Genomic DNA, 27,469 nt, shown 5'->3' on the forward strand with positions numbered 1-27,469 from the left:
GAGTCCCCCCGGTGTCGCGTCGCCGCCTCCCGCTGTGGCCCGGCCCCTGGTCCCTCCCTCACGCCCCGCCCTCCCGCTAGTCCCCTCCCCTCCCTCCGAGTGTGTGTCAGTGACCCAGAGGCGGTGTGAGGCAGAGGGACCGTCGGGGGGCGCCGCTGCCGCCGCCTCCACCAGTAGCAGCTCCAGCCGTGCGGCAAGGTCGGATTTGTCGCGAGCCCTCAGGGAACGCACCACAAAGCGGGTCCCGCGCCTCGCCCTCGGTCCGCGGCTCCTCAGCGCTCGGCTTCGCGGTCAACTTCCCCTCACGGGGCTCGGTTGGCTGGCTCGAGAGGCAGGCGGCGGCGGCACGCCGGGCTGTCTGCTCGCGCCCCCCGCGCACACGCACTTCGCCCCCTCGCTGCGGGTCCTGGGGGCCGTGCTGGCATTCGGGCCACCAGCGATTGTCCGGTGAGTGCGGCCGCGGGGCGTCGCGGGAGGGATCGCGGCGGGTCGGCGAGGGGTGCGGGGAAGGCGGGCGCGCAACTTCCTCGGCGGCTTTTCCCGGCGGCCAGCGCCGGCTCTCCCCTCCCGCCTGCGCGCCCCCGCGCCGCTCGGGGAGGCGGCGGGGAGCGGAGTGTGCGGCGCCTCCATCCCGCGCCCTCGCGGGAGGAAGCGCCTTTGTCAGGAGCGGCCGGGCGCGCCCTCCCCCACCGCCTGGGAGCCGGGCGCGCGGCGGCCAACTCGGAGCCCCGCGCTCGTCGCCCCGCGCCCGGCTGCGGGAGGGGACCCCGACGGGTGGCGGGGAGGGAGCTGGAAATGAAAGAGAAACAAAGGGGGCAGTGGGTTTCTCTTTTGTGTGTGCAATTCTGATAACTTCTTTTGCTTCCTTACATAACGCAGACTTCCAAGTTAGTCATTCTCTTTATTGTTGTGATTATTGTCATCATCTCTGCGTGTCTCTCCCGTCTCCTTTCATCTCTGGATCTCAGAGCGTTTTGAAAACAATAATTAATTTCACCTCCGGGGCCCTTACGACCCGAGTTAAGAGGCCCGTTTCCGAAAGTGGGTAAACTGAGGCCCGGGAAAGGTCTCTAATTGATGGATAACGCTTGATCTGCCGCGCCTGGTGTCTTGAGGATCTGAAAGCATTTATGAGTAATAACTCGTCCTCCAGTGCCCCGTGGAAAAGTTAAAGATGCTCGTTTTACTTACAGGTTAGCCAACGTCTGAAAGAAGCCGGAGTAATTGTTAGGTAGTTCAAACAATAATTCTGACGTAGTGTTTGAATTTTACAGCCTCAAAGGACTCCTTGAAAATACTCCGAGTGGGGAAAGTACTGTAAATCATACATTCTCTTGTCCGTCTACTTTTATTTTTGTACTAACCAACCGGGAGAGCACTGGTGGGGGAAGGAAGGGGTCGAGTGTTTTAAATGTACATTTAACAGATTTTAATCACTACACTCAAGGAAGTGTGTGCTGGTTCTGACAGCAGCACCAGTCTTCCCACCGGTTAGTCATCAAGCTGTTTATCAACAAATGTTATTGAGCGCCTTATCCGTAGGGTGCAGGTTGTGCTAAGAACGGAATCTTTAAGTTTATGAAAAGGTCATCTTTTAGTTTTGCTCCAGAGGCTGTTTACTTTTTCTTTCTCTGCCAAATGTTACTTTGTTTTCATAGCAGGTGGTCTTTTGTTTCAAAAATGGCATTGTCTTTTTCTGCCTTGAATCTCTATTTCTCTTGTAATTGAGGAAAAATGATTTTATTATTCAGTTTGCATGGTAGGGTGAATGTAAATTTTTGAATTGTAGACAAGATTGTTTTTGTGATGTTGTTCACAGTTTATGATACGTTTTCTGTGTAGAGTGACCATTCGCATCTCTCAGAACATTGTCCTGATTGTATAATTACAGCCTAACATGGTCTCTGTGATTTTATTCACGCCAGCAACTTTTGTAGTAAAATACTTCATTCTGGGGCAGTTTTATTTATTTTGGTGGTTTTTATATTTGGTACCAAACTGGAAGGTACCAAAAATTTTCACTCAGGTGTCACTGCTGCTGGTTCTTTCCTGAGGCAAATAATTATCAGAATTGTAGCACAGTAGTACTTTCACTTATCTCAAAATCTCTCAAATTTAGTTTTGCATTGTATAGTTGGTCACAGATTTTTACATTCTGGTGTTTGCCTCAGAAAATGAAAGTGAGACATTTGTTATTTTGCTTTTTTACCCCCAAGCCTCTAACCTGTCAGCTTTCTGTTATTTGTTGAAAGATCTTGAGTTTAAAACAAACACTTGGAAGATAGAGCAGTTAAGTGTGTGGAAAGTTTCGTGTAGTGAAAGTTGTCATAGTGCCTTATTTAATAATCCTACAGTTTTTGAAAAGGAAAACGACCACCTGAGTTTCTGTTTGCATGGTGGAAGTGTACTAGTGTTTATGGGATTGAAAAAAAGCTAGACATTTGTCTTAGTGGCAGATTTTTGTGGTATCTGTGCATTTCTTTAAATCGGTATTTAGTGACTTGTATTACAGTGGGTTATGTTTAACTTTTCCTGTCTTATTTATAAACCAGATTTACCCAGAGTGTTTGTATTTTAAGGAAACTAGTATCACAGGCTCTTCCCTCAGCTATTCGAGTCCCAAAACAGAAGTTAGTGTTGTCTGGCTTTGCTGGTCTCCTAATTAGTTTTGGACTCCTTAAAAGAAATAACTGAAAAGTTTGGGATGGGAAACTATTTAATACTGCTAAATATCATTGAGGCAAGTTTCAAGGGGAAGCTTAAAGATGGTTCCATTTGACTTAGTTTTTACTTCCTTTCAGGTGTCAAAATGTCAGTTATGTGTTAACAGTTCTGTTATTTCTGAACATGCTTTATTGTGGTCATCCAGTAGGTCAGGTGATCAGGACTGTAGTAGTTCTACTTTGTGAACAACTAGGGTTTTCAGACAGAAGCTGCTGCAGCTGATGATGTTTAAGCCACAAGTCTGAGAATTGAAAGCCATCTTTCTAACATATACATGTACTTTTTAAAAAAGATTTTATTTATTTGAGAGGTGGAGTTATAGACAGAGAGAGGGAGAGACAGAGAAAGGTCTGCCATCCGCTGGTTCACTCCCCAAATAGCTGCAATGGCCAGAGCTGAGCAGATCAGGAGCCAGGAGCTTCTTCGAGGTCTCGCACATGGGTGCAGGGGCCCAAGGATTTGGGCCATCTTCTACTGCTTTCCCAGGCCATAGCAGAGAGCTGGATTGGAAGTGGAGAAGCCAGGACTAGAACCGCTGCTCATATGGGATGCCAGTGCTGCAGGCAGAGGCTTAGTCTACTGTGCCACAGCACCCGGCGCTGGCCCCTACATGTACATTTTACCATGGTATATATCAATACAAATCTATCATAGTACCTACTAAGAAGAAAGCTTATATAGATTGTTTCATTATATACATTTTAACTGTACATATTAAAATTTCATAATGGCTAGTATATAATGGCACTCAGGTGGTTTCAGGAGTTTTTTTTTTTTAAAGACATGTTATTCCAAAATTTTTACTGTATCTTTTAAATGAGAAAAATAAAGGAGATTTAAGAGCCAGTGGAAAAAGGAAGAAATCAGCACAGTAAAGGAAACCTGATGGAGATGTGTTTAAAGAGTGTGGTATTAAAGACTCCTAGCAGTATCAAATATAAGGAACAACATACTAAAGTCCATGAACAGTGAATTTTACTTAGCACTTTGTTTATAAATTTCTAGTCATCTTTTCCAGATTTCATCTAAGGAAAAGTAAATAGAAGTTATTCTTTCAAGAGATTTGGGTTGTTGGAGTTGAGTTTTTGTTGTTATTTTTAACTTTTGGGGTAGTGGTGGAATTAATTGTTGTTTTTCTTTAAGTTTGACCTCTGCCATAGAAAAAATTTCCCCAGGCTAATGTGTCAGACCCTCAAGACAAAAAAAAATACTGGTCACTGAAAAATCCAGATATACTTTATAAAGTTCTGCCACTAGCTTTTTTTATGTTATCTTGAATAGATTACTTATGTTTTTTTCCTTCAAATGTTGAAAATAATTGCCTAACATATTCTACTTAGTAATCCTGATTTTTATTGTTGCTGAATGAATTTATCAGTTATAAAGAGAAAACACAATGGCCGGCGCCGAGGCTCACTAGGCTAATCCTCCGCCTTGCGGCGCCGGCACACCGGGTTCTAGTCCCGGTCGGGGCGCCGGATTCTGTCCCGGTTGCCCCTCTTCCAGGCCAGCTCTCTGCTGTGGCCAGGGAGTGCAGTGGAGGATGGCCCAGGTGCTTGGGCCCTGCACCCCATGGAAGACCAGGAGAAGCACCTGGCTCCTGGCTCCTGCCATTGGATCAGCGCAGTGCGCCGGCCGCAGCGCGCTGGCCGTGGCGGCCATTGGAGGGTGAACCAACGGCAAAGGAAGACCTTTCTCTCTGTCTCTCTCTCACTGTCCACTCTGCCTGTCAAAAAAAAAAAAAAAAAAGAGAGAAAACACAAGGTTTCTTGAGTGACTGTCAGGGGGTTTCTGATTTTTCTTTTTCAGTAGAATAAGTAATCAAAACAAATATCTGGTTGGAGCCTTTCGATTAGCATAGCTGCCATCAGAAATAGAAAAAAAAAAAGCTTTACTGGTTAACTTAAGAGAAATATGTTGAAGGTGAATCTAGGAAAGTTTTTTTCAGAATGTTGTACAGCATGTTTTAGAATTGCTTTTGCCACAGTAACTCCATTTCAGAGAAAAGAGTTGTGCATAGTATTATTATATCACCCCAGAGCACTTTTACACCTTAGAATAACCTTTACAGAGAAGCAGAATGTGTTGCAAATGCCTATAAATGGGGAAATCCTGACATCTATTCTCATCCCCCAGTTAATTTTGACCATTCATGTAGTTTTTCTAAAAAAAAATTAATTAATTCAATACACATGTAACTGACTTCCCTTTCAAAGAATTTGTTGCTGATTTTTACTTTGTAATGGACCTCTTGGGATGTTGCTAATTCTAAAAATATGCAGTATCCCCAGTTTCCCACCATCTTCTGTAGTTCTGTAATTTTTTTGGCTTCAGATTTTCCTCTTAAACTGTCTAAAATAAACTGAGATATTTAAACATACTTAAGAAAAATGCAGTCAGTAATTTTATCAGGCTAAATTTCAGCAAATAAGGTGTATTGAAACCTGTTTTGGAGATGGAAGTATACTTTTGAAGGAGTCTAGAGCAGGGATACTAAATGGGCTTTACAGGCACCCAGTATGATTGGTGGTGACTGTTTATAGAGTGCTTTGTTGAGAAAACTGAAGGTTCTGGTTCAGGATTAGCAGGAAAGAGTGCTAGGATTGCAGTTTCTGCTAGTGGGTGGGCACTGGGCTTTGGGCATGAGTGCCAACTATTCATTTGGTAAATATTTATTGGCTGTCTTTTACATGTCAGGCACAGGTCTGGAGCTGATAGGAGAGGGAAATGTCTGCCTTCATGGTGTTTACATTACAATAGTAAGACACAAATAAGTATAAATATGTAAAACATGCCATGTTTAAAAAATTTTTCTTAAAAAAAATTAAAAATAGGAGAGAGATGAAAAGATACCTAAGAGACATATCCACCAAATGAAAAAAAAAAAAGTATGGACTTTAGTTAGCTCTAGCTCTGAGCAGACTAACTGTAAACTGATATTTATGATATTTAATGCAAAGGAATTATCAAGTTTTTGGGTGTAACTATATATATGTGTATATATATATGTCTTTACCTTCTAGAAATGTGTAATATATTAATTAAAATATGATGTCTGGGGCCAACATTGTAGCATAGCTGGTAAAGCTGCCACCTGCAATGCCAGCATCCCATATGGTCGCCAGTTTGAGTCCCAGCTGCTCCGCTTCTAATCCAGCTCCCTTCTGATGGCCTGAGAAAGTAGCAGAAGATGGCCCAAGTTTTGGGCCCCTGCCACCCACATGAGAACCAGATGAAGCTGCTGGCTCCTGGATTTGGACTGTCCCAGTGCTGGACATTGCAGCCATCTGGGGAGTGACCTACTGAGTGGAAGGTCTCTCTCTTTCTTTCTCTCTCTCTCCCTCCCTTCCTCCCTCCCTTTCCCTTTCACTCCCTCCATCTCTCTCTCTCTCTGTCTCTCCTTCCCTGTAACTCTGACTTTCAAATAAATAAACACATCTTAAAAAAAATGATGTCTGTATTTTTTGCTGGTCATATTTTGAAAATTATTGACGGTAGATGCTGTATGGATATATGGATTTCTTATATTCTCTCTACTTTTGTGCATGTTTGAAGATTTCCATCATAAAGTTTTATACACATACACATGTGAAGATCAAGCAGAGAAGAGGGGGACTATGTGAAGACCGAGTATGGGATAAGAGAAGAATGCAGTCAGAAAAGACCTCAGTGAGAAGGAGGAGGTAATGAGTTTTGAGTAAAGACCTGAAGAAAGGAGCAAGCTTCACAGGTAATCTGAGATATTACAGACAGGGAGCAGCAAGCACGATGGCCCTGAAGCGGGAACATGCCTCGACTGATAGAAACATGAGGCTAGGTGATTGCATCAGAGTGAGACAGTAGTGGAAGGTAAAGTCAGAATGATAAAGAGCTCAGTAGACCAGATTCTCTTCCTTGCTTTGAAGTAAAAGTATTCATTTTATACACTTAACTGAAGTAAATCTTCTAGAATAGTCACTACAGAAGCTATACACATATTTAACAACACTGGCATTACTCAGATATATTTAAATATTTTGTTTTTTAAGTTGCCTTCGAAGCCAGTCTTGAGAGCCACACATGGAAATACTGTATTACTTTGTATTTACTACTTGTTTTTAAGGAAAAAAAGGGTTATTAACCACATGATATATGGTGTTTACCAAATAAAATCAAGATTTTTATGAAAAGAAAATAGGAAATAAGTTCAGGCTATTTCTAAAAATTAAATTCAGAGAAGGGAATTGCTGTTTTCTAAAAATGAGATCTACCCATAGACTAAAGAGGAGTTTTAATCGTGTTCTGGACAATTGTAGCACCATTGGGAAAAGGGTATAACTTCTAAGAGTGACTATAATGAAAGGTGTGGTACTCATTCAGATGAGTAAATTCTGTGTAAATATTAAAACAAATACATATGCACATAAGATCATGTACGTTTCCTAATATTAAGTACTCAAAACATTGCAAAAGAATTTTATTTATATCCAGTTTTCAAGATTAAAGATGGCATTTAAAATCTAGTGAGACTGTCTAACATTCTTGTTGCCATGGCAGACACTTGAGATGAGTCTTGGGGCTGATGTTGTGACACAGTGGGTTAAGTCACCACCTACAAGGCTGGCATTCCATATGAGAGACTCTTCAGGTCCCAGCTGCTCTACTTCCTATCCTGCTTCCTGCTAGTGCTATTAGGAAAGCAGTGGAAGATGGCTCAAGTACTTAGGCCCTGCCACCCACATGGGAGACTCAGATGAAGTTCCAGGCTTCTGGCTTGTGGGTGGCATAGGCCCAGCCCCAGCTCCAGCCATTGCCACCATTTGGGGAGTGAACCAGCAGATGGAAGATCTCTCCCTCTTTCTCTAACTGTGCCTTTCTGATAAATAAATCTTTAATAATAATTAAATAATATATAATATAGATTAATCTATCCCTCAAGTCATCTCTCTTTATTCATTATTCATTTCTCAGGTTACTTGTTTTGAGAATGTGCTGATTTGCTATAAGGAACTGTTTTTAAATGTGTATTATTTAAACTGTAGCAAAGTTAGATCTCATCCAAATGTTTTAATACCAAAGGTAAATAGGGATTTTTATGAATCTACTCGTAGGAAAATATGCATGCAGAGATAACTAGTTTTGTTTATTCATTTTGTTTCCTTAAATAGAGAGAAAGAGAGAGATTGATAAATCTCCCATTCACTGGTTTACTTCCTAGATGACCGCAGTAACCAGAGCCAAGCCAGACCAAAGCCAGGAGGCAGGAACTTAAGGCAGATCTTCCACATGAGTGTCAGAGACCCAGTTCACCTGCTTCCTCCCAGGGTGTGCATTATTAGAAATTTAGAATCAGAAGCAGAGCCAGGACCCAAACCCAGATACTCTGATCTAGCATGCAGGCCTCCCTAGCAGCATCTGAATTGCTGTACCAAACACCTGCCCTAAGAGATTACTTAATTTAAATGGTTGTTCTGGCTCATTCTTTATAAGGGATAGTTTTTCTTGAGAAAGGTCATTTATTTATTTGAAAGGCAGAGTTACATAGAGATTTACAGTGAGATTCTAACTGGCACTGATAGGGATGCCAGCATTATAGGCAGTGGCTTAACCCGCTGCACTACAGTATCAGCCCTGGGGTAGTTTTTTTCTAACCTAAGAAACTGAATTTATATCAGTGACTTCAGTGCTACTTACAGATAATGATGAATAAAGGAGATCACTCTCTTTCTAGTTAATTATGTATAATGGTGGAGAAGCACAGCTTTTTCAATTGTATTTTTTACAATTAGTATTTAGAATTTAATGACATTAAGTAGAATTTTTAAATTTTAATAACACTGTGTACTGATCACTAAGACTGTAAGTATATAAGTGAATTTTAACAAAGTTCCCTGTTTTTAATTGTCTTTCAGTAAATTGTTAGGAATCTCTTTCTTTAATTCACTCAAAGTTTTTGTCCCTTTGGTGTACATGAGCTTATGTATGTGTATAGTCAGACTGTTTGTTCATCTGTACATACTGAATTACTACACTGGGTTATTTAAACGGATTTTTTTTTTTTTTTTAAGAAATTTTCTTCCTCTCCTTTTTAAAGATTTATTTACTTACTTGAAAGGCAGAGTGGTGGAGATGTGGATCGGGAGGAGAGAGCCTCCATCTACTGGTTCACTCCCCAGGTTCCTTCAGCAGTCAGTGCTGGGACAGGCCAAACCAAACCAAAGCCAGTAGTCAGGAACTTCATCTGGATTTCCCATGTGGCACAGAGACCTGCTGCACTGCAATGCCCATGCCTAAAGTGTTTTAAACATTTAACTTACTACTATGGAAGATAGAACCCATGCTTATTTTCCTGGACTTTCCACTAATGGAAAGTTTGTAAAAAGCTATCTTTCTTTTCTAAAAATTTGTATTTATTTGGCAAGAAAAGGGAGCTTCTACCTGCTAATTCACTCCCTACATGCCCATAATAGCCTGGGCTGGGCCTGTGGAAGCGAGGAGTTCTGCAGGAACCCAATTGCTGGAATCAGAAGCTGGAGCCTATATATAGAACTCAGACACCATAATGTACTGAGCTACATTCCCACTCCTAAAAAGCTACCTTTGATTCATCTGTAAAATGTAAGTACAGTGTTTTTTTAATAAAGGATTTTGAAGTTTATGATAATGACCACATATCTGCGCAGTAACTTATTTTAGAAATCACTTTCAGTCTGTTAACTTGGTGGTAGGATTATGAATCTGTTCTTCATTTCCATTTTGTGGAATAAATAACTTATGATGGAAGAAAAAAGAGGAGAAGGGGACAAGAGAAGGAAGGGAAGAAAAAAATGGTTCTCAAAAAATAGTAAATGTGTCTGTGGACAATTCTTGTAACTTGAGTCTGCTTAAGTGTTCGTGACCTAATAAGCTAAAACTCAAATTTATTTAGAAATAATAATACAACTTCCATTTAAAGAAAAAAAGTTGCTTGCAAAAGACATCTTAAATTGCACGTTGGCTTAAATGTTATGGTTAGGGGCCGGCGTTGTAGGGTAGCAGGTAAAGCTGCTGCCTGCAGTGCCAGTATCCCATATGGACGCTGGTTGGAATACTGTCTGCTCCTCTTCTCATCCAGCTCTCTGCTATGGCCTGGGAAGGCAGTGGAAGATGGCCCAAGTCCTTGGGCCCTGCACCCACATGGGAGACCTAGAGGAAGCTCCTGGCTTCAGATCGGCACAGCTCCGGCCATTGTGGCCATCTTGGGAGTGAACCAGCTGATGGAAGACCTCTCTCTCTCTGCCTTTCAGATAAATAAATAAATCTTTAAAAATAAAATTTAAAAAATGTTATGGTTATTCTTAAACCTATCCTTAATGTTGGAAATAATGAATAATTAAGATTTATTTTAAAATTCAGTCTATTACTTAAACTTTTTAAAATTTTTAACAACAGGTTCCAGGCTGTTCTCAGCTCATGCATTGCAAGATGCTCATATTCACATGTCCCTGTCTCTGTCACCTGTATCTCTTCATTCCTATGCCACTATCATCTTTGGCCAGCTTAGTCATATCCATTGCTCTTCAATAGTATTTTCTGTTTGTCTATCATTTTGTAAAGTGGTTTTGGAATTAATTATGCACCCAAAGAAGTAACAAGTGGATATCTAGTACAACACTTTTCCTACTTGTGCCTTACCTACTTACCTTCTTTTTAAACTTTCCTTGCTATTGTTTTGGTGTGCATTCTGGTGGAGATGATATATTCTATCAGCTAGAGACTGTTGGCGAACTATTTGACCTGAGGATGCAATACATTTTGAACTCAATAATGTAAGGAACAGTTACTAGACTTATTGATTTGAAAGCCTCAGAAATGAACTCTGCATATATCTGAACCTATATACCTAAGACAGTTTGGTAGAATTAACCACCAAATAGAATTTCGGAAGCTATTGTCAGCTCTTAATGTTTGTGGTTGCCACTTCCGAAAATGTCAAACAGTTGGGGACCTCATTAGCTCTCTAATTATATAATTTTATATGACCTTAGGGGAAAGCTCTGTCTGGACTTCTGTTGAGCTTCTTTTTGACAGTCAGTAGGAAAAGATCAGTAATGTTGTGAAGTTTTTAACTTCTCTTGCCTTTCAGAACAACAGATTGCAAAGTGTTTATCTCTGATTTTTCTCTTAGCTGCTGGTTGTAGTGTTCAATTTATCAACTGGCTTAATCTTTATACGCACAATTAAGTTTAATTTTATTTAACAATAAGTAAAAACAATTGGGGGCACTTTTTTGTTCTTCAAAAACCTTAATGTTGTATTCCTGATTCTTGGCAGATAGTATCTACAGTACCTCATGTTCTCTGGGTTTATGCCAGGTTAATGAACTGCATGTACTAGAAATACTAAAAACTGATTTTTTTCATTTTAGACTATAATTGACATGGATTTTTCTTCGGTGTTTCTCACCATTCTTTATCAAAAGATTAAAACATCTGAAATAACAGAACTAATTAAGTTTACCATTCATGAGAACGTATGTTAAATATGTGCCTTTTGTAGAATAGTGGCCGCTTCTAATTAGACATCACAGCTCCATATGCAGAATTCGTGTATCAGAAAGTTTTTAAATACATGTATTGCTCTATAATAATTTTCATTTAAAATTGAGTAATTTTGTCTCTGACTAGTCCTGTCAGTTCAAAGGAGCGGTGATGAATTTTGAGGTGGGCTCTTCAACTGGTGAACATAGAGCGGATTTGTGACTTCAGTGATGTCAGACATTTTTCTTTGAATTTATCACTGACATTTAACAGAGGCAAATTCATATTTTTCTATAAAACTTTTTGGTTGTGTTTCCTTTAGAAATAGTGTGTTGATTTATTCTTAAAGACCAATCTTTTAAGACTTTAGCCAGAATTTGCCTCCTAAAGCTGTCTTTAAAATGGCTTCCAAAAAGGATTTGCCAGGTTTCATAACTGAGTAGGCTGTTAATGATTCAGCTGGCCCCCTCATTTTCCTCCTACCCCTTAAATTGAAAGCTCCTTCATAGCATCTAGGTGCCCTGAGTCATCATGGTTAAACTCTAAAGAAGAGTTGTCATATGGAAAAACTCACCATGAAGTAAAATTGTCAAGAAACAATCTGAGTCAGAGATCATTCATTGATCACTGTGATGTAACCTAGAGCTTGTGTGCTTCATTTAAATCTTTGGATGTATTTACATGTATGTCTTTATTATAAGGTTACAAATACTATAATACCTAATAAAATTTTTGGAGGTGGTTATATAGTTAGATCTTAATTGGTTTGACTTTTATAGTCTTACATGATAAGGATTTCATGTTTTTTGTTGAGTAAATGTATCAAGGAGGAGAGGCAGTATGCGTAGGATAAAAATCACTACTCCAGCAGTTAGGTGTCCTACTATTCTGGTCCCTTTATTCAGTATGTGACTACATATATTGTGTTTAACCTTTCCAGGCCTTAGTTTCCTTATCTTTATACAGTCAGCAACTCTGTAGCACTTATGCCACCTTTGGAACCAACTTACGGCAGATGAGCTAGTGGCTGGTCCTAAATCGGTTTCAGGCTTCTTTATGTATAACACTGTTAGAAACTATATAGTTGGCATTCTAGGGCCGGCGCCACGGTTCAATAGGCTAATCCTCTGCCTTGCAGTGCCGGCACACCGGGTTCTAGTCCCGGTCGGGGCGCCAGATTCTGTCCCAGTTGCCCCTCTTCCAGGCCAGCTCTCTGCTGTGGCCCGGGAGTGCAGTGGAGGATGGCCCAAGTCCTTGGGCCCTGCACCCCATGGGAGACCAGGAGATGCACCTGGCTCCTGCCTCCAGATCAGCGGCGGCCATTGCAGGGTGAACCAACGGCAAAGGAAGACCTTTCTCTCTGTCTCTCTCTCTCTCTCTCTCTCACTGTCCACTCTGCCTGTCAAAACAAACAAACGAGACTATATAGTTAGCATTCTAGATTAAATCTGTCATCTCAACCATACAAGGGTGCTTAAGTTTATGGGAATTAAAAAGATGCTTATTTTTATATAAAATCTTAATTGTATATACACAGTACCTTGAAAAACTTTATAGAAATGTGTATTAGGAAAAAATTAGGCTTGTTTTCCAAAATTGTTCTGAACGCAAATAAACTCATTATTTTAATTCCATTTTCCAGCTAGATAATGAACAGGAACAATATTGTTCTAGGCTTAGAGTTAGCATGAACAAAGGCCCTGAGATGGGAGAGTTGAGTATCCTTTAAAGTCAGATTACAGGGTATGCTGATACACAGTATAGGATATGGAGATACTGGAGAAGGCAGTATTAAGGCTTTTCAAGATGCTGATATAAGGAATTACTGTTAATAGTGGGCCATTTCATGTACCAGGAAGACTAGGAGTAAGACAGGTTGAGGCATGGAAAGGAACCACTTTAGTTTGTCAAGGTTGAGAATCTGAAAAAATAAATGTAGTTGTGTCATTCTCTTCACTGGTTCTCCACTTTTGTAAGATCTGTTCCAAATTCTCTCTTGGCTGTAAAGTCCTTAGTTCACCCTAACCCACCTCTAGCTTCTACTCCCTCATCTTCCTTTCATTATTGTGCTTAAGCCATAATGAAATTCTTAATTGTTCTCACTTTTGGATCCTTTCATGTTAATTCCGTTGCTTGGAATAAATTACTCTGACTGAGGCTTTTTCATTATTCAAAGCCCATATGGAAAATTATTGTTGTATAGAATTGTCTCCAGGTTTAGATTAGGGTCTCAAGCTTTTTTACTGCCATTTAGTTAACATTTATTTGGTTAATGCCTCTGTTACAGAAGTTATCACATGGTGTTAGAATTTGTTTTAATGTATCTACATAGACTTCAATGTGTATATAGAGCTCAAAGCTTACTGTCTTTGTATTCCTGGAATCAAAGGTACATAGGAGCTGCTCAGCAAAAGAATGAGTGGATATAGTTTTTATAAAAGCAGTCAACCCACCTCTAACCCCTGAATTGGGATGAGTACTCTTTGCTTCTCTGGGTTCTAGACCCTGCTTTACCACATTATATTGACTTTAAATTGTCAAATTCTAAAGGACAGGGACCAAGTCTTTGGTTGTTTTCTCTGTTTTTTTTTTTTTTTTTTTTTTTTTTTTTTTCTGTGTATCTTCAGAGCCTTATATTGGTATTTGACTTGCAGATTATAGCTTCACTGTGTGGAATACGTCACAAAAATATACCCTTAGTGAATGGTCATTAATGAAGGCTGTCAGTAGGGAGAGGGAAGATCCTCTGTAACTGTCTATCTCAAATGGTTGTTTGCTTTTCTTGATGAAAAAATAAAGGTATGTGATTATATTATACAATAATGTCCTATTGTTTGCTATAGCTGTGGAGATCGCTTGTCTCATCATCTCTTTTTTTTTTTAAGATTTATTTTATTTATTTGAAAGAGTTAGAGAGAGAGAGAGAGATCTTCCATTGTTGGTTGGCTCCCCAAATGGCCACAACTGCTGAGCTGAGGTGATCTGAAGCCAGGAACCAGGAGCTTCTTCCAGGTCTCCCACATGGCTGAAGGGGCCCAAGGACTTGGGCCATCCTCCACTGCTTTCCCAGGCACCTTAGCAGGAGCTGGAACAGAAGTGGAGCAGCCAGGACTTGAACCTGCACCCATATGGGATGCTGGCCGCACTGGCCCAATTGTTTTATCATCTCCATGTGCTAAATCCAGTGATATCTTTTTAGTGCTCATCTTACCTGACCTTCTCAGCAGCATTTGACATTATTGACCACTTTCTACTTTTTCAAACCCTCCTCAGTTGTAAGACACCATCTTCCATTCAACAGCACCTTGATGGCTGTTATTTTTTTTTCAAAAGAGGAGCTACTGGTCCTCTTTTAAATTCCTACATGTTTGAATTCCACAAGGCTTAGTCTTAATCTCTTCTCTTACTCTGTACTATTTCTTCAGGTAATTTCATCTATATGTTGAAGATAACCTGTTTCTATGTATGCCAGCCATAAATTGTCAAGTTTTTAACACACAAACATAAATATATTTGTTTCTAACTTATCCCTTGAATGTACTTAGAACTTCCATGTCTTAGGTCAAGCTCATGGGACCACCCTGTGGCACAGCAGTTAATTTGCCTCTTAGGATGCCCATGTCCCTTATCAGAGTGCCCAGTTCAGTTCCAGGCTACTGACCTTTTTTTTCTTTTTTTTTTGGACAGGCAGAGTGGATAATGAGAGACAGACAGAGAGAAAGGTCTTCCTTTTGCCGTTGGTTCACCCTCCAGTGGCCGCCATGGCTGGCGCGCTGCAGCCGGCGCACCACACTGATCCGAAGGCAAGGAGCCACGTGCTTCTCCTGGTCTCCCATGGGGTGCAGGGCCCAAGCACTTGGGCCATCCTCCACTGCCTTCCCGGGCCACAGCAGAGAGCTGGCCTGGAAGAGGGGCAACCGGGAAAGAATCCGGTGCCCTGACCAGGACTAGAACCCAGTGTGCCGGCGCTGCTAGGTGGAGGATTACCCTATTGAGCCGCAGTGCCGGCCTGAACTTCTGATCCAGCTTTCTGTTAATATATACCATGGGAGGTAGTAGATGATGGCTCCAGTTCTTGAGACTGTGCTGCCCGTATGAGAGATTCAGATTGAGTTTTGGGCTCCTGGCCTTCTGTCTGGCCTAGTTTTGGCTGTATGGACACTTGAGAAATGAACCAGCATATGAAAATCTCTTCCTATCAAAAAAAAAAAAAAGCCTTTTAAATAAAATGGAAAAAAATATATAAAAAAGTCCTAGATTACAGAAATTTCTGAATTGATTTATTACCATAAGTAAAAATTAATGTCCAGCATTGTTTCCCTCTTCAAAATATTGTTTTGGGGACAAACTGATGCTTGGGACCCCATATCAGTACTTGTTTGACTCTCAGCTGCTCTGCTCTACTGATCTAGCTTGCTACTAATGCATGTGCTCACCTTCCATTCACTTGGGAGACATGGATGGAGTTCCTGGCTCCTGGTTTTGACCTGGCCCCTCCCTAGCTGTTCGAGGCATTTAGGGAGTGAATCAGTGGATAAGAAAATCTGGGCCAGCCACCTGCAATGCTGGCATCCCATATGGGCTCCAGTTCCAGTCTTGGCTGCTCCTCTTCCCATCCAGCTCTCTGCTATGGCCTGGGAAAACAGTAGAAGATGGCCCAAGTCCTTGGGCCCTTGCACCCGCATGGAAGACCCGGAAGAGGTTCCTGGCTCTTGGCTTCAGATCAGCGCAGCTTCCGCCATTGTGGCCAATTGGGGAGTGAACCAGCAGATGGAAGATCTCTCTCTCTCTCTCTCTCTCTCTCTCTCTGCCTCTCCTTCTCTCTGTGTAACTCTGACTTCCAAATAAATGAATAAATCTTAAAAAAAATCTGTCTCTCTTTCAATCTGCCTTTCATATAAATAAATCTTTTAACACATTCTTTTTAGCAGGAAATAGTCATTTCAATAAATCCACACATCTACAACCAACTAATCTTTGGCAAGCATGCCAAAAACAATCCTTGGAGAAAGGACAGTCTCCTAAACAAACGATGTTGAAAAAAAATTGGATTTCCATATGCAGAAGTTTGAAACAAGACCTATACACTATACAAAATCAACTCAAAATAGATCAAGGTTCTAAACTGAAGACTGAAACCATCAAATTACTAGAGGAAAACCTAGGAGTATCACTGTAAGACATTTTGGATAAAATGTAAGACTGTAAGACTTTTTGGATAAAATCCCAAAAGCACAGGCAATAAAAGCAAAAATAGACAAATGGTATTATATCAGGCTTGGAAGCTTCTGTACAGCAAAAGAAACAACAAAGTGAAGAGACACCAACAGAATGGGAGAAAATATTTGCGATTTATGCATCTGATAAAGGATTAATATCCAGAATATATAAGGAACCCAAGAAATTCAGCAACAGAACAAACAGTCCAGTTAATGAATTGGTAGAGGCTGGCATTATGTAGAGGGTTAAGCCACTACTTGCAATTCCAGCAACCCATATCCAAGCACCAGTTGAAGTCTCAGCTGCTCCTTTTTCTATGCAACTCCCTGTTAATGAGCCTGAAAAGCAGTGAAAGATGGCCCAAGTACTTGGACTCCTGCCACTCATGTAGGAGACCAGTTGGAGTTCTGGTTTTCTGGTTTCCATTGGTTGTAGTCATTTGAGGAGTGAATGAATGAATGGAAAATGTCTTTTTCTGTCTCTCTGTTTCTCTGTCACTCTGCTTTTCAAATAATTTTTAAAAAATCGGCAAAGGATTAGAATAGACATTTTTCAAAGGAAGAAATACAAAATGGTGAACAGACAATAGAAATTGTCAGAAGAACCCAATAGTAAACCTTTATTAAGCTGTTGCTAAGTGCTAGACATTTCTTTAATGTCTGATAACAATCCTTTGAAGTAGGTAATATTAATAGACTGTGATTGCAAGTATAGGCTCTTAACTAAGACGTCTCAGATTCCTCATGGCCCAGATGCCAGCCTTGCGATTCATTGGCTGGGTGATCCCAGGCAATTTAATGACTTCAACTGGACTTCAGTTCCTCATCTATAAAATAGAGATGATAATCTCCTAGAAACATTAATGGGAATTAAAGAATTAATACATGAAACTCTGAAAAATATGTGGTGGTGTTATTATTTATTAATAATTTAACAAGTAAAGAAATTGAGCCTCAGTGAAATTGGTCCAACTCTCAGCTATTGAGTGGCAATGCCATGAGTCAGACATAGTTTGATTCCAGAACTCCTTTAACGACTCTGTTTTACTTTTTTTTTTTTTTTTTTAGTTTTTATTTTTGACAGGCAGAGTGGACAGTGAGAGAGAGAGAGACTGAGAGAAAGGTCTTCTTTTTGCCGTTGGTTCACCCTCCAATGGCTGCCGTGGCCGGCGCACTGCGGCTGGCGCATCGTGCTGATCCGAAGCCAGGAGCCAGGTGTTCTTCTGGTTTCCCATGCGGGTGCAGGGCCCAAGGGCCAGCCTGTTTTACTTTTTTTTAAGAAATAATAATTGGGGCCGGTGTTGTGCTGTAGCCGGTAAAGCTGCTTGTGACACCAATTTGAGTCCCTGCTGCTCCACTTCTGATCTAGCTTCCTACTAATGCACGTAGGAAAACAGTGGAGGATGGCCGAGTGTTTGGTCCCATGAACCCTCAGGGGAAACATGGATGAAGCTCCTGGCTCCTGTCTTTAGCCTGGCCGAGCCCCAACTGTTGCAGCCATTTGGAGAGTGAACCTGTGATGGAAGACCTTTTTGTCTCTCCCTCCCTCTAAATAATAAAAAAAAAAAAGTTGGCCGGCGCCGTGGCTCAATAGGCTAATCCTCCACTTTGTGGTGCCAGCACACTGGGTTCTAGTCCCGGTCGGGGCGCTGGATTCTGTCCCGGTTGCCCCTCTTCCAGGCCAGCTCTCTGCTATGGCCCGGGAGTGCAGTGGAGGATGGCCCAAGTGCTTGGGCCCTGTACCCCATGGGAGACCAGGATAAGCACCTGGCTCCTGCCTTCGGATCAGCACATTGCGCAAGCCACAACGTGCCAGCCGTAGTGGCCATTGGAGGGTGAACCAACGGTAAAAAGGAAGACCTTTCTCTCTGTCTCTACTCTCTCACTGTCCACTCTGCCTGTCAAAAAAAAAAAAAAATGACAATTTTTCTCATCTTCTTTCATAGATATCTATATTAATGGTTTTATTGGGCTCAAGAGTATTGCAGTTCTTTTTAGTGCTCACCCCTGGCACTTAAGATGTAGGAAATATAAAATATGCAGCTAAAAGTTCATGCAATATGATCTGAGAGGCAGGAGAATATATATCCTAATTCCATCTTATTTTTTGTACATTATTTGTATTTTCCTCTTTTTTGGTGGCAATTCAGCCACCATAATTCCTAAAAAGTGGAATACTAGTGTTACTCTCTTACAGTGATGTTAGCTGTAGTTTACTGTGTCAAACCTTTTGTAAAACATTTTCAGATTGACTTAAGGGCTCAATAGCATGTCATAACCATATAGTGTGATTGAAATAAAAAATTTTTAAGAATATGATTATTCTTTTGAAATTATATAATAATTTGCCTATTTTCATAAGACCAAGACACTTTAAATTTCCAAGGAGTTTTTCTGTGAATTTAAATTTTTATCAGCTGCTTTTTTGAATAGGAACTTTGATTTTAATATTTTTATGTCTTTGTATTAGATTGTATGTGTAGTTGAATCTGCTTAATTTTATATGCTTTAGTCTCTGACACTCATTTAGGCCTTTAGTCAAAAAAAAAAAAAAAACCACATATGGTTACTATTTAAAATTTCTATAGATGATTTGCTCCCCTCCATTTCATCCCCCGTTACTTATAATTTTCTGGTTTTCCATTGTCAGTTTTTTATTCCTTCATGGCAAAAAAAAAAAATGCGTTTTATTAAGACTTTATAAAGGCAGAAGATACAAATTCTTACAGCCTTTGAAGTTAAGGGAGGGAGGGCCTTGAGAGGAGGGTGAAGTTTGAAAAGTCAAGAAATAGGCCGGCGCCGCGGCTCAATAGGCTAATCCTCCACCTAGCGGCGCCGGCACACCGGGTTCTAGTCCCGGTCGGGGCGCCAGATTCTTTCCCGGTTGCCCCTCTTCCAGGCCAGCTCTCTGCTGTGGCCCGGGAAGGCAGTGGAGGATGGCCCAAGTACTTGGGCCCTGCACCCCATGGGAGACCAGGATAAGTACCTGGCTCCTGCCTTCAGATCAGCGCGGTGCGCCGGCTGCAGCGCGCCAACCGTGGCGGCCATTGGAGGGTGAGCGAATGGCAAAAGGAAGACCTGTCTCTCTGTCTCTCTCACTGTCCACCCTGCCTGTCAGGAAAAAAAAAAAAAAAAAGGGTCAAGAAATAATCTATAAAGAAGAGTGTTTTTACTTTGTTTTGGGAACTGAATTTTGGTACTATTTATGAACAAACAGACTTGAAATGATAGTTTAAGTTAAGACATATTCTGGGCCAGTGCTTCGGCTCACTAGGCTGATCCTCCGCCTTGCGGCGCCAACACACCGGGTTCTAGTCCCGGTCAGCTCTCTGCTGTGGCCGGGGAAGGCAGTGGAGGATGGCCCAAGTGCTTGGGCCCTGCACCCCATGGGAGACCAGGAGAAGCACCTGGCTCCTGGCTCCTGCCATCGGATCAGCGCGGTGTGCCGGCCGCAGCGCGCTGGCCGCGGCGGCCATTGGAGGGTGAACCAACGGCAAAGGAAGACCTTTCTCTCTCTCTCTCTCTCACTGTCCACTCTGCCTGTCAAAAAAACAAAGACATACTCTGTTACATCAAAAAACTCAACTCAGGCTTAAAGGATAAAAGGATATGTATAGGTTTGTATAAATTGGTCCTGGATATGTGTGGCTTCAAAAATGCCACCCTCAGTGCACAGATGATATTACTAGTACTTAATTTCTGTACATTTCTTAATGCTGCTGCTTAAGTGTTGACTTTATAGTCTAACCTTATATAGCAAAAGACAGCTTCAATCCCTTTGACCCCTAAATCCCTTTGACCCCTAAATTCTTGTAGTGTCAAGTACAGCTGGAAGGAGCAACTCTTTTTCCTGGAAGCCCCAGCACAAAGCTCAGTGCATCTCAGTTGGCTCTGACTGGCCACTCTCCCTTGTGGCAAGGGAATACAAAGCTCTGATTTTTGAGATTGAGACTATTTGCCGATCATGTTTGAGGGTAACAGTTACCTCCACCAGATAAATATAAAGTGAGAGTAAAAGAGGGTTTTCTTCCAAAAAAGAAGTGAAGATATCTTTATACCAGAGGAAGGGTTAAATGTTTGCTGGCAGTAGGAAATAGAAGTATATAAGGCTTGATAGTATCCTTTTTATTTTAAGGGTTAGTACGCAACTAGGTAAGACCAGTTTGTCTTTTTTCTTATTGGATATTTAGTGTTAATTTGTGGTTTGTATGAATTCACTTCCAAATTACTGTTATAAAGCAATATATAGGATTTGCTATGATATTTTACCTTTGGCAGCTTTGAAAATGTGTCAGAAGTCAGTGCCATTTTAACAATACCATATTCTTTTAATTTCCTTGTTAGTTAATTCTTTAATATCTTAGAGTGGGCTTTGGTACCAAAAAATTCATTAAAAAACATGAAAACCAAGGTTTTCCTCCTGGGTGCTCAGGGCCTTGGAGAGAGAGAGATAGTAGAAGGAATTAGGAGGGATGCTAACCAGCTTTGTGGGTTGCTTTCTAGAAATTATTTTAGTTAGAAAATGAAAATTTCTTACTGAAAAGGCAAATAGGATACCCATTATGTGGTTACTCTTCCTTTTTAATGTCAAAAAATATTAAATGGAGTAGAAAAGAGTATAGTGTGGTCTCTGACAAAATCAATTAAATAATTCCTTATTTCTTATGCTATATAAATGTGTAAATGAGTGACTTCATCCATTCCCTAAAGGCTTTACCTCTACAGTCTATAGGAATTGTTTCTTTTTTAATTTGACATCATATACATATTTATGCTTTATTGAAGGAGTGTTCAGTTTCTGGATATAAGGTCTATAAAAGAATTGCAATGAACTATAGAAGTAATAAAAAGAGTGTCATTTGTTGTGTTGCAGGGGGTTAAGCTGCTGTTTGTGACACCAGTATCCCATTCAGTACAAATTTGAGTCCCTGCCACTCCACTTCCCATCCAGCACCTGGGAAAGCAGAGGAGGATGGCACATATGCTTGGGCCCCTGCCACCCACGTGGGAGACCAGGATGGAGTTCCAGGCTCCTGGATTCTGCCGGGCCAGCCCTGGCCAGTGCAGCAGTCTGGGGATTGAACCAGTGGATAGAAGGTCTTTCTCTCTATGTCTCTCCTTCTTTCTCTGTAATTCTGGCTTCCAAATAAATAATTTAATTTTTTTTAAAAAGAACAAATGTACCTAGTTTGGGGCATAGGAAATACTGATTGGAAAAGGCATATCAAATAGGTCTTGAAATATCAGAATTTTTTAAAAATAAACTTGTCTTTTTCAAAAAAAGATTTACATATTTGCAAACAGAGTTACAGAAAGAGTGGAGGAGAGATAGAGAGAAAGAGACCTTCCATCTGCTGCTGGTTCACTCCCCAAATGTCCGCAGTAACAATGACTGGGCCAGACCGAAGCCAGGAGCCAAGAGCTTCTTCCTGTTCTCTCCCGTTGGTGTCAGGGGCCCAACTACTTGGCCCATCTGCTGCTTTCCCAGGCACACTACCAGGGAGCTGAATTGGAAGTAGAGCAGCTGGGACTCAGGCAGTGCCCATCTGGGATGCTAACATTACAGGCAGTAGGTAGCTTAACCTGTCACACCATAATGCTGGCCCCAAACTTGTCTCTCTTAAAAAAAAAAAAAAAAAAAAATTTTTTATTTGAAAGACAAATGGAATTGGTTAGAGCTCCCATCATCTTGTGTATCCCTCAAAATGTCTAGTGCAGACCTGGGAGCTGGGGACTCCATCCAAGTTTGCCACAGGGGTGGCAGGAACCCAAATACTGGTGAACTGTGATAACATTAACAACTATATATTCAGTTTCATTTTTGTCAGAAATGTCTCAGATGTGATATAGAGAGGAATGGCTACATTACTAAATTAAAGGACAGTTGACAAGAATTAAAATTATGGCCTATCCAAAAGATACAGGTTTGGAACTCAAAAATCAAAAGTAGCCGTCGTGGCATAGCTGGTATAGCTGCTGCTTGGGACACCATATGCCATATTAGAGTGCCAGTTCTGAGTCCTTGCTAGTTTGCTTCTTATCCTGGAAGGCAGCTGATGATGGCTGAAATACTTGGCCCCTGCCATCCCCTGATGGAGTTCCTTACTCCTGGCTTTGGCTGTTGAAGGCATGAGAAGTGAACCAGCACATGGAAGATTGATTGATATCTCTCCCCAACCTTCCTCCCTCCCTTTCTCTCTCTGCCTTTCAAGTGAGTGAGAATAAAACATTTTAAAAATGCAGTGTAGTTTATTTTTTGTTTATTGGAATGGCAAAGAGTTACAAAGAAGGAGGAAGAGATCTTCCATCTGCTAGTTCACTCCCCAAATGGACACAATAGCCAGGGCTAGGCCAGGCCAAAGCCAGAAGCCAGGAACTCCACCTGGGTTTCCCACATAGGTGGCAGGGGCCCAAGTACTTGGACCATCTATCTTCTGCTTTCCCAGATGCATTAGCGGGGAATAGATTGAAAGTGGAGTAGCTGCAACTGGAACTAGCACTCAAGGGATTCTGGGGTTATAGTGGCAGCTTAATTTGTTGTGCAACAGTGCCAGCCCCAATAATGGAGCTTATTGAGACACATCAAATGAGGTTCAAATCACACTTTCTACTTCAACCAATACAGTAATTCTTTGTAGTACATTATAGAATTGTGAATAATTTCTAACAAAAATTATGTTGTCTCTCTGGAGGTAGTGTATAATTTGCATGAAAACAGTATATACATTGATTGCCATAAAAGGTGATAGGGCATTTAAGAAATTCTTTTGACTCTATGTGACTCAGCAATACTAGCAACTGTAGGCTATGTTCTGTCTCTTCTAAAATTAATGTATTTATTTGTTTGGTGTTTATATAAGTGTTTTCAAAAAGTCTGTGGAAATGTTGAGTTAAAAGATACAATAAAGTATAGGGGCTAGTGTTGTGGTGCAGTGAGTTAAGCTGCCACTTCTGACTCCGGCATCCCATGTGGGCGCCGGTTTGAGTCCCAGCTGCTCCACTTCTGACCCAGCTCCCTGCTAATGCACCTGGGGAAGCAGTGGAAGGTGGTTGATATGTTTGGGCCACTGCCACCCACATGGGAGACCCAGATGGAGTTGCAGGCTCTTGGACTTGGCCTGGCCCGGCCGCAGCCATTGTGTCCATTTTGGGGGTGAACCAGTGGGTGGAAGATATCCCCCCCACACCTGTAACTTGTGCCTTTCAAATAAAATACAAAAAATAGATAGAAATAGATAAAAATAAAAAGAAGGTTTGTTTAAGAGCAGACATTTAGCCTAGAAATCAAGATGTCCACGTCCCACATTGGAATACTTAGTTCTAGCCCCAGCTCCTGATTCCAGTTTCTTGTCAATACCAACTCTGAGAGGCAGCAATGATGGCTCAAGTAGTTGGGTTCCTGCTTCCCATGTGAAATGCCTGGATTGTGTTCCTGGCCTCTGCCCTGACCCAGCCCTAGCTGCTGTAGGCATGTGGGGAGTGAACCAGTGAATGGGAGTTATTTCTCTTTGTCTCTCTGCCTCTCAAATAAAAAGTAATTTTAAAAATTTTGTGAAAGATACTTACTTTGTGGCAAAAACATTTTGAATGGCAAAAACATTTTGAAGTTATGCTTAGTTTCTTCATAATACACATTGTCCACGAAGTTTTTGAAGTGCCCTTATATATCTTAGTTTATTTTACAAATATAGGATGGTTCAGAGCTGGCGTTGTGGAGCAACAGGTAAAGCCGCCACCGCCTGTGACACCAGCATCTCATATGGGCACCAGTTCAAGTCCTGCCTGCTCCACTTCTGATCAAGCTCCCTGCTAATGGCCTGGGAAAAGCAGAAGAGGATGTCCCAAGTGTTTGGGTCCCTGCCATCGTTGTGGGAGACCTGAATGAGACACCCGGTTCATGTCTTTGGCTTGGATCGTCCCTGACCATTTTGGCCACTTGGGGAGTGAACCTGCACTTGGAAGACCTCTCTCTCCCTCTGTCTTTCCATCTCTTTCTATAACTCTGGCTTTCAAACAAATCATTTTTTTTTATTTAAGATTTTATTATTTATTTATTTGAAAGAGTTACACAGAAAGAGAAGGAGAGGCAGAGAGAGAGAGGACTTCCATCCGCTGGTTCACTCCCCAGATGACCGCAATGGCAGGAGCTGTGACGATCTGAAGCCAGGAGCCAGGAACCTCTTCTGGGCTTCCTATATGGGTGCAGGGGCCCAAGGACTTGGGCCATCTTCCACTGCTTTCCCAGGCCATAGCAGAGAGCTACATAGGAAGTGGAACATCCCGGACTCGAACTGGCACCCACATGTTATGCCGGCACTTCAGGCGGTGGCTTTACCTGCTCTGCCACAGCACCAGTCCCTCAAGTAAATCTTAAAAAAATTTATAAGATGGTTCATTTAAAATGGGCTGTTCAGGATACAGTTTGACATTAAATGAATGGTCTTGGAGGATTTATAGTGAGTAAAGAAATTTTCATAATTAAATAACATTTATGTAATTAAATCTTCAAGTAGTCCTTTTAAATGGTATTAAAAACAGACAGAACAAAACAATTTGAATAAGGTGTTAATTGCAGTTTATTGATCAAAATGAAAAAAGCCCAATTAGTTTAAACAAATAAGATCTGAATTTTTGGTATTCTGAACCTAGTATTTTTTTTTTTTTTTCACGGAATGCCATGGGTATATTAAAATACCTCCATTTGTGTTTCTCCAAAAAAGATTGTTCTGACAGTGAGTTTAAGTGATTTTCACATTTCCCTTGACTTCACATTTTGTTCTGCATGTCTTGATTCTTTCCTCCACCCACTCAGTATTGAAGGCAAGGGAAGCAAAAGTTGCCAAGTAATACAGTGAGTTTGAGAATCCTGGCTTAAAAAAAATAACAACATAAACCTTTATTTTAAGGTTGCTTTTTATTGATACCAAAAGAGGGGAAATTTGCAAGTGTTCCTTAAATGTGTGGGGACTGGTGTTTCATATAGTACTGAAGATGTCTTGCTCATATGGAAGTTCTTAATTCTGCCTCCACACCCTGAAAGGCAGGGGTGGTGGGTCAAGCAGTTAGTTAGGTTCCTGCCATCTACTTGGGAGACCTCAACTGAGTTCCCAGCTTCTGAGTTTAGCCCCATTGTGGCAGAAAGGGGCGTTACAGGCTTTTGTAGAGTGAACCAGTGAATGGGAACTCACACTGTCTATCCTCTGTCTTTCTTTCTGCTTCACAAACAAAAATTATAAATAAATAAGTGTGTGAATAACCTCATTAATTTAGCTAGAATGAATAGGGAGCTTGCCTATTTGTCCTTGTAGATAACTGCTTAGTAAACACTGTCATTGTGATAAACCAGATACGCTAGGGTGAAAGTTAAAAATATGAAAACAAATAAATTTTTAGATCCAGATATCAGCAGTTTTAAGCCTTTATGTCAAAGTCTTCAAAGAGAAAGAGCAGTGCACAGAATCTTCAGAAAGTTCATGGAAGATTCATACTGTTAAAAAAACTTCATAAATTTCAAAAATTTGTTGCAACAAAATAAGCTTACCTTTTAATTCCATTTTCTGCAAACTGTATGAAGTACTCTAATGTTTATTAGGATCTTGTTTGCCTTTCTATTATGAAAAATAATCATGTTAACTTCTCAAGATGCTGTGATTTGGCAAATGGCAATATGTGAAAACATTAAAAAAAGATCCTTACTGAGAGTTGTAAATTGTGTGAAATTCAAAGATGTGTGTAGAAATTTAAACATGCTATCATATACCCTGCAGTAAAACTCCAGTAAAGGCGGGAGCATAATTAGGACAAATAATTAGAAATAACAATAAAGGCAAAGTAAGAATTTCTTTTTTAATTATAGATGTTGCAGTAGTTCAACTTAGTCTTTAACTCTGATTAAAACTAAAATTTTTGGAAATTTCTGAGATCCTACTTTAAAAATTTTATTTGAGGGTAGCATTGGAGAGAAAGAAATGTAAATAGCAAATAAAATGTATACAGTGTTTTAAAAATGATATTTGCAAAAGCAGTGAAATGTGTTATGTACAACTTTTAAGACTGATATTATTATATGATGAAAAAAAGAAGGTCTAGGGGCTGGCGCTGTGGCGCAGCAGGTTAACACCCTGGCCTGAAACAGTGGCATCCAAATGGGTGCCTATTCTAGTCCAGGCTGTTCCTTTTCTGACCCAGCTCTCTGCTGTGGCCTGGGAAAGCAGTAGAAGATGGCCCAAGTCCTTGGGCCCCTGCACCCGCGTGGGAGACCTGGAAGAAGCTCCTGGCTCCTGGCTTCGAATCAGCGCAGCTCTGGCCGTTGCAGCCAATTGGGGAGTGAGCAATCAGATGGAAGACCTCTCTCTCTCTCTCTCTCTCTCTCTCTTTCTGTGTAACTCTGACTTTCAAATAAATAAACAAATAAATCCTTTAAAAAAAAAAGAAAAGAAAAGAAAGTCTCAAAATTTTAGGGGAAAAATGTTTTCCCTGAGTTTTTAGCTGCTTTAAGGTCCAAACATTTTCTCATTTATATCCTACTACAAAACCTGACTGATAGGCACTCTGTAAATATTTACTCAACTAACCTGAATGAGAAATGGAAAGCAGTATTTTTCTGGGCATTAAAATTGCTGCATTCCCCCACCCACCCACACACACATATCCCTGTTTGTCCTCAGTTTTGAATGTGAAGAAAACTGGTTGATACCAAATTGTGGCGGGAACTAACATTGTTTTAAAGGGAACTTGATGATTTAACCTAGTTCCTTTTTTTCAGGTGTCTAGAGTCTAGAATATAGATTCTAAATTATATGAATGGAATGAGTCTATTTTTTATCTTTGATTTATTGCAAAAAAGGAGATTAAACTAGGATAGAGAGTTGCTTTGAAAAAAAGTAGATTTTCCTGTCTAGTTGTCATTTGTAACAATGCAATTGGAGGGAAGCGAAGTTCCAACTATTAAGTATTAACTGAGGCAAGAATTTAGATTTTCCAGATTAGTTCCATTAAAAGAACAGCAGAATTGCAGTTGTCAGAGTC

At 40.8% G+C, this 27,469-nt stretch overlaps 1 protein-coding gene across 2 annotated transcripts in view; it reads left to right on the forward strand.

The window, feature by feature from the left end:
* Positions 1 to 307: 307 nt before the first annotated feature.
* Positions 308 to 27,469, forward strand: part of PELI1 (pellino E3 ubiquitin protein ligase 1) — a 70,803-nt gene continuing 43,641 nt past the window's right edge. The window contains exons 1-2 of one of the 2 annotated variants that reach the window (XM_017340734.4): positions 310 to 447; positions 6,280 to 6,454. The gene's annotated coding sequence lies outside the window, so the exon portion shown is untranslated. Of the gene's footprint in view, positions 448 to 6,279; positions 6,455 to 27,469 lie in introns of both variants that reach the window. The other variant, XM_017340733.4, reaches the window with a different exon arrangement.

Source organism: Oryctolagus cuniculus, chromosome 2 (genome assembly GCF_051225735.1).
Source record: "Oryctolagus cuniculus isolate XC-2025 breed Fujian yellow rabbit chromosome 2, ASM5122573v1, whole genome shotgun sequence".
Classification (NCBI taxonomy): Eukaryota; Metazoa; Chordata; class Mammalia; order Lagomorpha; family Leporidae; genus Oryctolagus; species Oryctolagus cuniculus.